The sequence below is a fragment of the Bubalus kerabau genome, chromosome 6, assembly GCF_029407905.1.
Source record: "Bubalus kerabau isolate K-KA32 ecotype Philippines breed swamp buffalo chromosome 6, PCC_UOA_SB_1v2, whole genome shotgun sequence".
In the NCBI taxonomy this organism is placed as follows: Eukaryota; Metazoa; Chordata; class Mammalia; order Artiodactyla; family Bovidae; genus Bubalus; species Bubalus kerabau.
Window position 1 is genome coordinate 23,633,139 of NC_073629.1, and position 8,071 is coordinate 23,641,209.

The 8,071-nt window shown below is 50.6% G+C and overlaps 2 non-coding genes across 2 annotated transcripts; one reads left to right on the plus strand and one right to left on the minus strand.

Moving 5' to 3' along the window:
- Positions 1-2,893: 2,893 nt before the first annotated feature.
- Positions 2,894-2,967, plus strand: TRNAN-GUU (transfer RNA asparagine (anticodon GUU)). Its single transcript has one exon. It is a non-coding gene; the product is annotated as a tRNA-Asn (tRNA).
- A 2,075-nt stretch (positions 2,968-5,042) lies between these two features.
- Positions 5,043-5,114, minus strand: TRNAQ-CUG (transfer RNA glutamine (anticodon CUG)). The gene has a single exon. It is a non-coding gene; the product is annotated as a tRNA-Gln (tRNA).
- Between the last annotated feature and the right edge of the window lie 2,957 nt (positions 5,115-8,071).

Consider the following 8,071-nt stretch of genomic DNA (forward strand, 5'->3'; position numbering starts at 1 on the left):
CTTTCATCAAGAGGCTTTTTAGTTCCTCTTCACTTTCTGCCATAAGGGTGGAGTCATCTACATATCTGAGGTTATTGATATTTCTCCCGGCAATCTTGATTCCAGCTTGTACTTCTTCCAGTCCAGCGTTTCTCATGGTGCACTCTGCATAGAAGTTGAATAAGCAGGGTGACAATATACAGCCTTGACGTACTCCTTTTCCTATTTGGAACCAGTCTGTTGTTCCATGTCCAGTTCTAACTGTTGCCTCCTGACCTGCATACAGGTTTCTCAAGAGGCAGGTCAGGTGGTCTGGTATTCCCATTTCTTTCAGAATTTTCCACAGTTTCTTGTGATCCATACAGTCAAAGGCTTTGGCATAGTCAATAAAGCAGAAATAGATGTTTTTCTGGAACTCTCTTGCTTTTTCCATGATCCAGCAGATGTTGGCAATTTGATCTCTGGTTCCTCTGCCTTTTCTAATCCAGCTTCAACATCTGGAAGTTCATGGTTCACATATTGCTGAAGCCTGGCTTGGAGAATTTTGAGCATTACTTTACTAGCGTGTGAGATGAGTGCAATTGTGCGGTAGTTTGAGCATTCTTTGGCATTGCCTTTCTTTGGGATTGGAATGAAAACTGACCTTTTTCCAGTCCTGTGGCCACTGCTGAGTTTTCCAAATTTGCTGGCATATTGAGTGCAGCACTTTCACAGCATCAGCTTTCAGGATTTGAAATAGCTCCACTGGAATTCCATCACTTCTACTAGCTTTGTTCGTAGTGATGCTTTCTAAGGCCCACTTGACTTCACATTCCAGGATGTCTGGCTCTAGGTCAGTGATCACACCGTCGTGATTATCTTGGTCATGAAGCTCTTTTTTGTACAGTTCTTCTGTGTATTCTTGCCACCTCTTCTTAATATCTTCTGCTTCTGTTAGGTCCATACCATTTCTGTCCTTTATCGAGCCCATCAAGGACCATTTAGAAAATGCAGAGGATTATTTTTGATAGGAATTGCACTGACTCTGCAGATCACTTCGAGTAGTACTGGCATCTCAACTACACTGAATCTTCCAATCCATGGAGGCTGTCTTTCCATTTCCTTAGGGGTTCTTTAATTTCTTGCAGCTATGTTTCACAGTTTTCAGTGTTCAAGTCTTTCACCTTCCTTAATAAATAATTAAGTGATATTATAAGTGGAATTGTTTTCTTAATTTCCTTTCCAGATTGTTCACTCCTATTGCATAGAAACACAGCTGTTTTTTGCCTGTAATGTACCTATTATGCAGAATTCAGTTGTTGACTGTGGTAGTTTCCTTGTGTGCAGGGTTATTGGGGAATTTTATATGTACAGGAGCACCCATTTGCAAAGAGAAAGACAGACAGGAGGTTACCTGTTTTGGGTTACCAGTAACCCCTGAGTCTTGGACCAGTATGCACAGCCTAGGCCAGAGAAATGGAGATAGGCGGGGAGTCTCTCTCTTTGCAAGCAAATTCAATCGGCAGGATTAGGGCGACCCCTCCAGGACCCCTGAGGCCAGAAAAGGGCGGATTCCTATCAGCTCAGCCAAATGCCGCCGATTAGACAGCGGAGGTTATTTACGGTGTGGCAGGCGAAGGCAATGGCACCCCACTCCAGTTCTCTTGCCTGGAAAATCCCATGGGCGGAGGAGCCTGGTAGACTGCAGTCCATGGGGTCGCAAAGAGTCGGACACGACTGAGCGACTTCACTTTCACTTTTCACTCTCATGCATTGGAGAAGGAAATGGCAACCCACTCCAGTGTTCTTGCTTGGAGAATCCCAGGGACGGGGGAGCCTGATGGGCTGCCGTCTATGCGGTCGCACAGAGTCGGACACTAGTGAAGCGACTTAGCAGCAGCAGCAGCAGCAGCAGCAGCAGCAGCAGCAGGCATCCTCCTCCGGGGGGCACCTGCAGCCCTAGCGAGGCCGAAGCTGAAGGGGAAGCTGACTCCAGGCCTTGGGGCTTCGGGCGGGGTCTGGGCTGCTTCAGAGCTTGAGTTCTCTGGCGCGATGTCCGCCTTGCCATCCCACCCATCTGTTAGGTGGGCAGTAAGGGACAAGCCACCAAGTCCAAAAGGTGGAACCACACGATGTTGCTGGCGGTGATCGGGCAAGAGAAGCCCGTTCTTTGTTAGGATACGAATTCAGACCCAAGCAACTAGGTGCGGAACCGTCTTGGGTGGGGAGCTCAGAGCCGGTCCAGGTGGTGCCATCTTGGACTTTCTAGAACTTTTATCTGTTCCTAAAATCACGTGCTAGAAAAAACGTTTTGAAAACGACTGACCTGAAAAATCTAGGTTTCTCTAGGGCTGAAAACTTGCAGGAGTCATAAGAATTCTCGGTCTACCGACCACTCCCAGCCGCTGAGCGGAATGCATCCACCGCCCAGCATTTCTTGGGCGACTGCTGGGTGCCAGGCCCCGTTCCGGGCATGGTGAGCCAACTCCAGGTCGTGCCCCGTGGAGTTTATTCTCTGGAGGCGCCGAGAAGGGGCAGTGCAGTGGGGACACAGCCAGTTGCTGTTCTTGTCCCTTGCGACCTCCAGGGCCCCGGGGCAAGTGCCGTGAGTGCGACCGGTGAGGCCGATCACGAGTGGGAAGTGGAGGACTTGAGCCCGAGAGAAGCTCCAGTTGTCTCGGGTAGCGGGCTGCTTTGGAGGCGGCCAGGAGGAGGCGAGGACGGTTGTGGGCTCCGCGTTGTTTCGTCTGAGCCCCAGCTCACTCGGGTTCCGGGTCCGCCGCCTGGCGTGCTCGGCGCCCAGACTCAGTGTCTCTGGTGCCGGCGAGGTTGAGCCAAAATAGAGACGTTTGAATCTTTTTTTCGCGGCGGTTGGAAGGGACCGGGGAAATCCATTCTCATTGCAGGATGTTACAGGAGACGCTTGTAGCAGTTGGTCTCTGTGGCGCAATCGGTTAGCGCGTTCGGCTGTTAACCGAAAGGTTGGTGGTTCAAGCCCACCCAGGGACGAACTCGGCTTTGAATCTAGCGATGTCTCAGCCGTTAGTTTTATGCATCTGCCCTTTGACTTCGTCCCCAGCACCCGCAATCCCCAGCCTGTGGATTTCCTCTTGTGCTCCTTCCTCCTGGTTTTTACCTGGTGCCGTTGATTTCTCTGCACCACCCTGAGGCCTGCCCTCACTAAGCCATCTGCCTTGAACCTGCCAGGACAGTTGCCAGTGGATGAAGACACACGCACCAGGGGTTGGGGGGTGGGGGGAGGGGGAACACCTTACTCAAGCTATGACGTCGCAGATTAGGCCCTACGTCACCACCTGCAGGGGCACAGCAAAGCCAGGTCTCACGATGCCTCCACCCTTTCTTGTGGAACTATCATTTTCTTCCTTCCTTCTCTTTCTTTTCTTGCCCCGTCGCAGGTTCAATAATCCAGTTTCAGAACACTACTGTTATCTTCCATTCCCTCCAGCCCCGCTGCAGACAATTCCCGCTCTTTCCTCTAGCCCCAAGGAATGTATTTGTATGTATTGAATATATTTGTATGTATTTATGAATTCACAAAGATTCACAAACATCCAATTCCAATTCGGAACTACAGGGTTTTTATTGAATATCTATCTTTTAAGTGAATCTCTTTCTCTAACACCAAGCATTTTTGTTTTTAAGGGTACTACTGGGAGTAATAGCAATAGGATATTCCAGAAAGTCCTTCACTTTTTTTCACATTGCATAGACAAAACAGTACATAATAGCAAAAATACCGCTATCAACGGTATTCATTCGCTGAATACCGCTCAGTCCTGTCGGTCAGTCACTCAATCGTATCTGACTCTGCGACCCCATGGACTGCAGCACCCCAGGCTTCCCTGTCCATCACCAACTCCCGGAGCTTGCTCAAACTCATGTCCACCGAGTCGGTGATGCCATCCAACCATCTCATCCTCTGTCGTCCTCAACAACTATATTGGGGAAAGCAATTTTGGGGTTTGTTGTCCTGAGGTATACATAAATTGTTGCTTTAATTTTATAACTATAATTGGATGTAGCTTCCAACTTAAATCTAACTAAATAAGGTATATTCACTATAATCTAGCCTTGACTTTAAAGGCCAGGATGAAGTTGGATAAGGGACCCTTGGTCTCCAGAGACGCTGGATCCGCGGCCCTGGCTCTTCTTTCTGCCTGAACTTGGGAGGAAAGGACTAGATTTCCTGGAGTCAGTTCAAATCTTAGCCTGGCAGCGGCTTTTCGTGTCCAGCGGAGACTTAGAGGCGAGAAATTCTGAAAAAAAAAAAAAAATCGAATAAATCGAAGTAAATTGAAATCAGATCAGTCGCTCAGTCGTGTCCGACTCTTTGCGACCCCATGAATCGCAGCACGCCAGGCCTCCCTGTCCATCACCAACTCCCAGAGTTCACTGAGACTCACGTCCATCGAGTCAGTGATGCCATCCAGCCATCTCATCCTCTGTCGTCCCCTTCTCCTCTTGCCCTCAATCCCTCCCAGCATCAGGGTCTTATCGGATCAATTAAAACGCGAAATAGAATTGGGTACATGAATTAAAATACAGTTATTCTCACCGGAAAGCTGTCAACCTGGCTGATCAAAGACATAACAGCCCCCGCGACCATTTATTCACAGAGACAAGATGTGCGGTGAGAAGCCCCCTCAGTGGGCTCAGCTTCTGCCTTTCACCCCGGAGACCCAGGGTGACCCGATGGGGTGGAGGTGGCAATGGCTCGGTCGTTGCGCCCCTTGGCGGGGCCGGGCCTCCGATGGCCAGCGATGAGCAGAGTTTAGGTCCAGCGGGAACGCCCCGGGCTCGACCCCCACCTGCCCGCCACCTCTCCGTGAATCATGGACCTACACAGCTCGAATAATAGGTTTCCGGGACCTCGGCTGCTGAGGGGGAGGCTGCAGAGCATGGGGGACACGTGGCCTCTTTCGCGGGACTCAGAAGTTCTGGTCTCGAGAGCAGGAGGGAGGGGGATGCTTGGGCGGGAGAGTAGGTCCACTCGAGTTCGCTTTCACGAGGAGACTGAGTTCGGGCTAAGTGCGTAAAAGACACTTAGCTCAGCCTAAAGAGAAAGGTCCCACCGAGACTCGAACTCGGATCGCTGGATTCAGAGTCCAGAGTGCTCACCATTACACCATGGAACCGCCGGTGGCCTAATACTCCCGCCGCTGAGCCAGGCCTGGTGCAGCCGCGCCGGCCCAGGACCCGCCTCCCGCCCGGCGCTCTCATCATCCCGCCGGGAGCAGCTTCCTCCACAACGCCAGGGGGCGCCTGACTCGCCGGCCCGCAGCCGTCTCTTCAGGTTTTTGGACTTCGTGGAATGAGACAAACCTATTCGGGGGGAACAACAGGGAAGGGCTTTTGGGGCCTCCTCTGCCGGCATTTCTAGAGTTTTCTACCCAGAAGTAAAATTCTCGCCAGAAAAAAAGTTCCTTTTCTTTTTGCAGTTGTCTTCTTCCCTCTGCCCTGGGAGCGCTAAACATCGCCAGAAGAGCCCTTCGGACTTCGTGGGATGTCCCCTTCCTAGGACCCCAGGTCCAAGGGTAGTAGAATCGCGGGGCGCTGCCAGCTTCCTTGGGGGACAGAACGTCCTCTCTGTGTTGGAAACCCGATCGAAGCCAAAGCGAGAGCGGCCCCGCACGTCGCACAGCGAGCACCCACGCCGCTGACGCCCAGTGGGGTGTGGTCGGATGTGAGCAGCTGACAGTGTTTCTTCTGGGCTGTTTCCTTCCTAACCTTCCTTCTCCTCAGCTTTCAGGGTTCACCCCCTCCCCGCCCACCCGCGTCCCCAAGACGGCGGCACCCTCTCGGTTTTGAAAGGGGAGCTCGGCGCCCACGGGCTGCCCTCTAGACGTTTCCATTCTCCCGACGTTTATATGCTTCAGCGGCCAGTTTTGAAGTTTTGAACATCGGCCACGCTTAAAAGCCTTTCACACCCTCCCATTCTGCAGAGGGGGATGCACGAGTAAGAGGGGCACGTAGCTGACTCCAGCCGGAGAGGCTGTGCCGTCGCCTGTCACCTGGGCGGGGGCTCCCGAGATGGCGAGAAGCAGGCAGCCAGGGCCGTGCGCCCGGCTTTGGGGCGTCGAGGGCCGCTCGCTGGTGTCAGCGCCCAGACGTCCGCTTGTTCAAGACTCAGCGCTGTGTTGTTTGTGTTTTCAGCACAGGAGGGAGGGCTTGGGGAGCTCGTTCTCACCCCATGTTAACAGCATAAGATTTTATAATCCTGCTCTGTGAGTACCGTACACGAGCATGACTGTTAATTGGGAAACTGGTGGTTGAAGCCACCACGGAACGTTCTAGTCTTACTTCAACTTAATTTCCTGCTTCCAAGTCTCAAACTTGACCAAAGCCTCCCCTGCTGCCTGTATCCTCCAGGCAGCAACCTCAAGCGGTAGCTCTCAGTTCCCGTTCTCACTGTCCTTTGCTCTGTAGACACAGGCGGGCAGCTGCTTAAACTCAGTAGTTCCTGGATCTTCACTGTTTGGCCCCAGGATGGTTTCTCCCCGCCCTCATCAGGTGCAACTGGTCTCTGCACTATCTGCAGCCCTGCAACTACCCTGACCTGAATGATTCCACACCGATTCCAGGAGAACTACCAGGCTGCAGAGGCTGAAGGCACAGGCATGGGAGTCACCATGGTCAGTCTCCAGGCTGGTGCACATCAACAGCTAGTATTAAGTATGCCCTTACAGGATGCCACCAACACTTTGATTTGAGGTGTTGCATCCTTACATTTTAAAAAATTAATGACATTACTTTTTAGGACAGCTTTAGGTTTACAGGTAAATTGAGCACATAGTAGAGAGTTTTCACACATACTCTGTTGTTCCTAACCCAATTTCTTGCATTAGTGTCATGGGGGGGAATGGGAGGGGGGTGGTTGGGGGGGGGGGTCAAAGATCTCATGATCAGGAAAGTGGTTTTCCAAAAAGTGAAGTTTTATCTATTGCACTCCAGATGTGCCAAACGCTTTGATTTCCCCAAATTTGGGAAACTCCAACGCACAATTTGTGGTAATGGGGGACTGAGTTTGTACTCTCCCCTGACAGTTAATGGTTAATTGTGGTAGTTTAGTTTTGCTAAGTTGTGTCCGTCTCTTGCAGCCCCATGGACTATAGCCCATCAGCCTCCTCTGTCTGTGGGATTTCCCGGCCAAGAATACTGGAGTGCATTGCCTTTTCTTCCTCCAGGTGATTTTCTGGAACCAGGAATTGAACCTGGGTCTCCTGGATTGCAGGCAGATTCTTTATCGACTAAGCCACCTGGGAAGCCCTAATGGTTAATAACAGACCATTTAAATATATATTCAGTAGTCTGTGTGTACTTTTGGGGGCATTTCCTAGATTCATTTTCCTGGAAGACAAATGTTCCTGCTCCCCTTCTATGTTGCTTTGGGGAATAAAAATGCTGTATTCCTTTCCAGTGCCAGACTGTGAATTGATAGCCATCATAGTTCATGAGGATTAAGGCCCTAATCAGCCAACCAGAATACTTTATTTCAGAGCAGTTGCATTTCCCATTTTCCCCTGGAAAGGGAGTGGATCAGGTTATTCCTTTACTGCAGAAACACCAGAGATGTTGAACTCAGGGAGACCTGTGTGACCTGTGCCTCTTCCATCCTGGGGAGGACAGATATTTCTAACATCTCACCTGATTTTCCCTACTTTCTTTTCTCTCTATAACTGGCATGGCCATACTCCCAACCAACAAATGGTGGTATCTAGTGCTGTGTACCCTGCTTAGTAACTAAGGCACAGGATCATTTTAGACCACCAAGAGGAGGAATTTCTGGGATCCCTTTTGGAGCAACAGATGAGGTTCCTGAGAGAGGGTTTGGGAATCTCTATTCCTCCTTCAGAGCCTGGTTTGTAACCTAAGGATTTGAAATGTCTGGCTTCTCTCCCTGGCTCTCCAGGGAACATAAGTCAGCCTGGAGGCAGTGTTTCCTGAGAGACTCTCCACAAAACCTTCAAAGCTGGAACTTTCCATTGGGCTACTTTGTAGTCATGTTCACCCTTTCCTTTGAAGGACCTTTTGGAGATTAGAAATAATCAAGGGTGACATGCTTTTAAAGAGGCATGTCCTATATAACTACTAC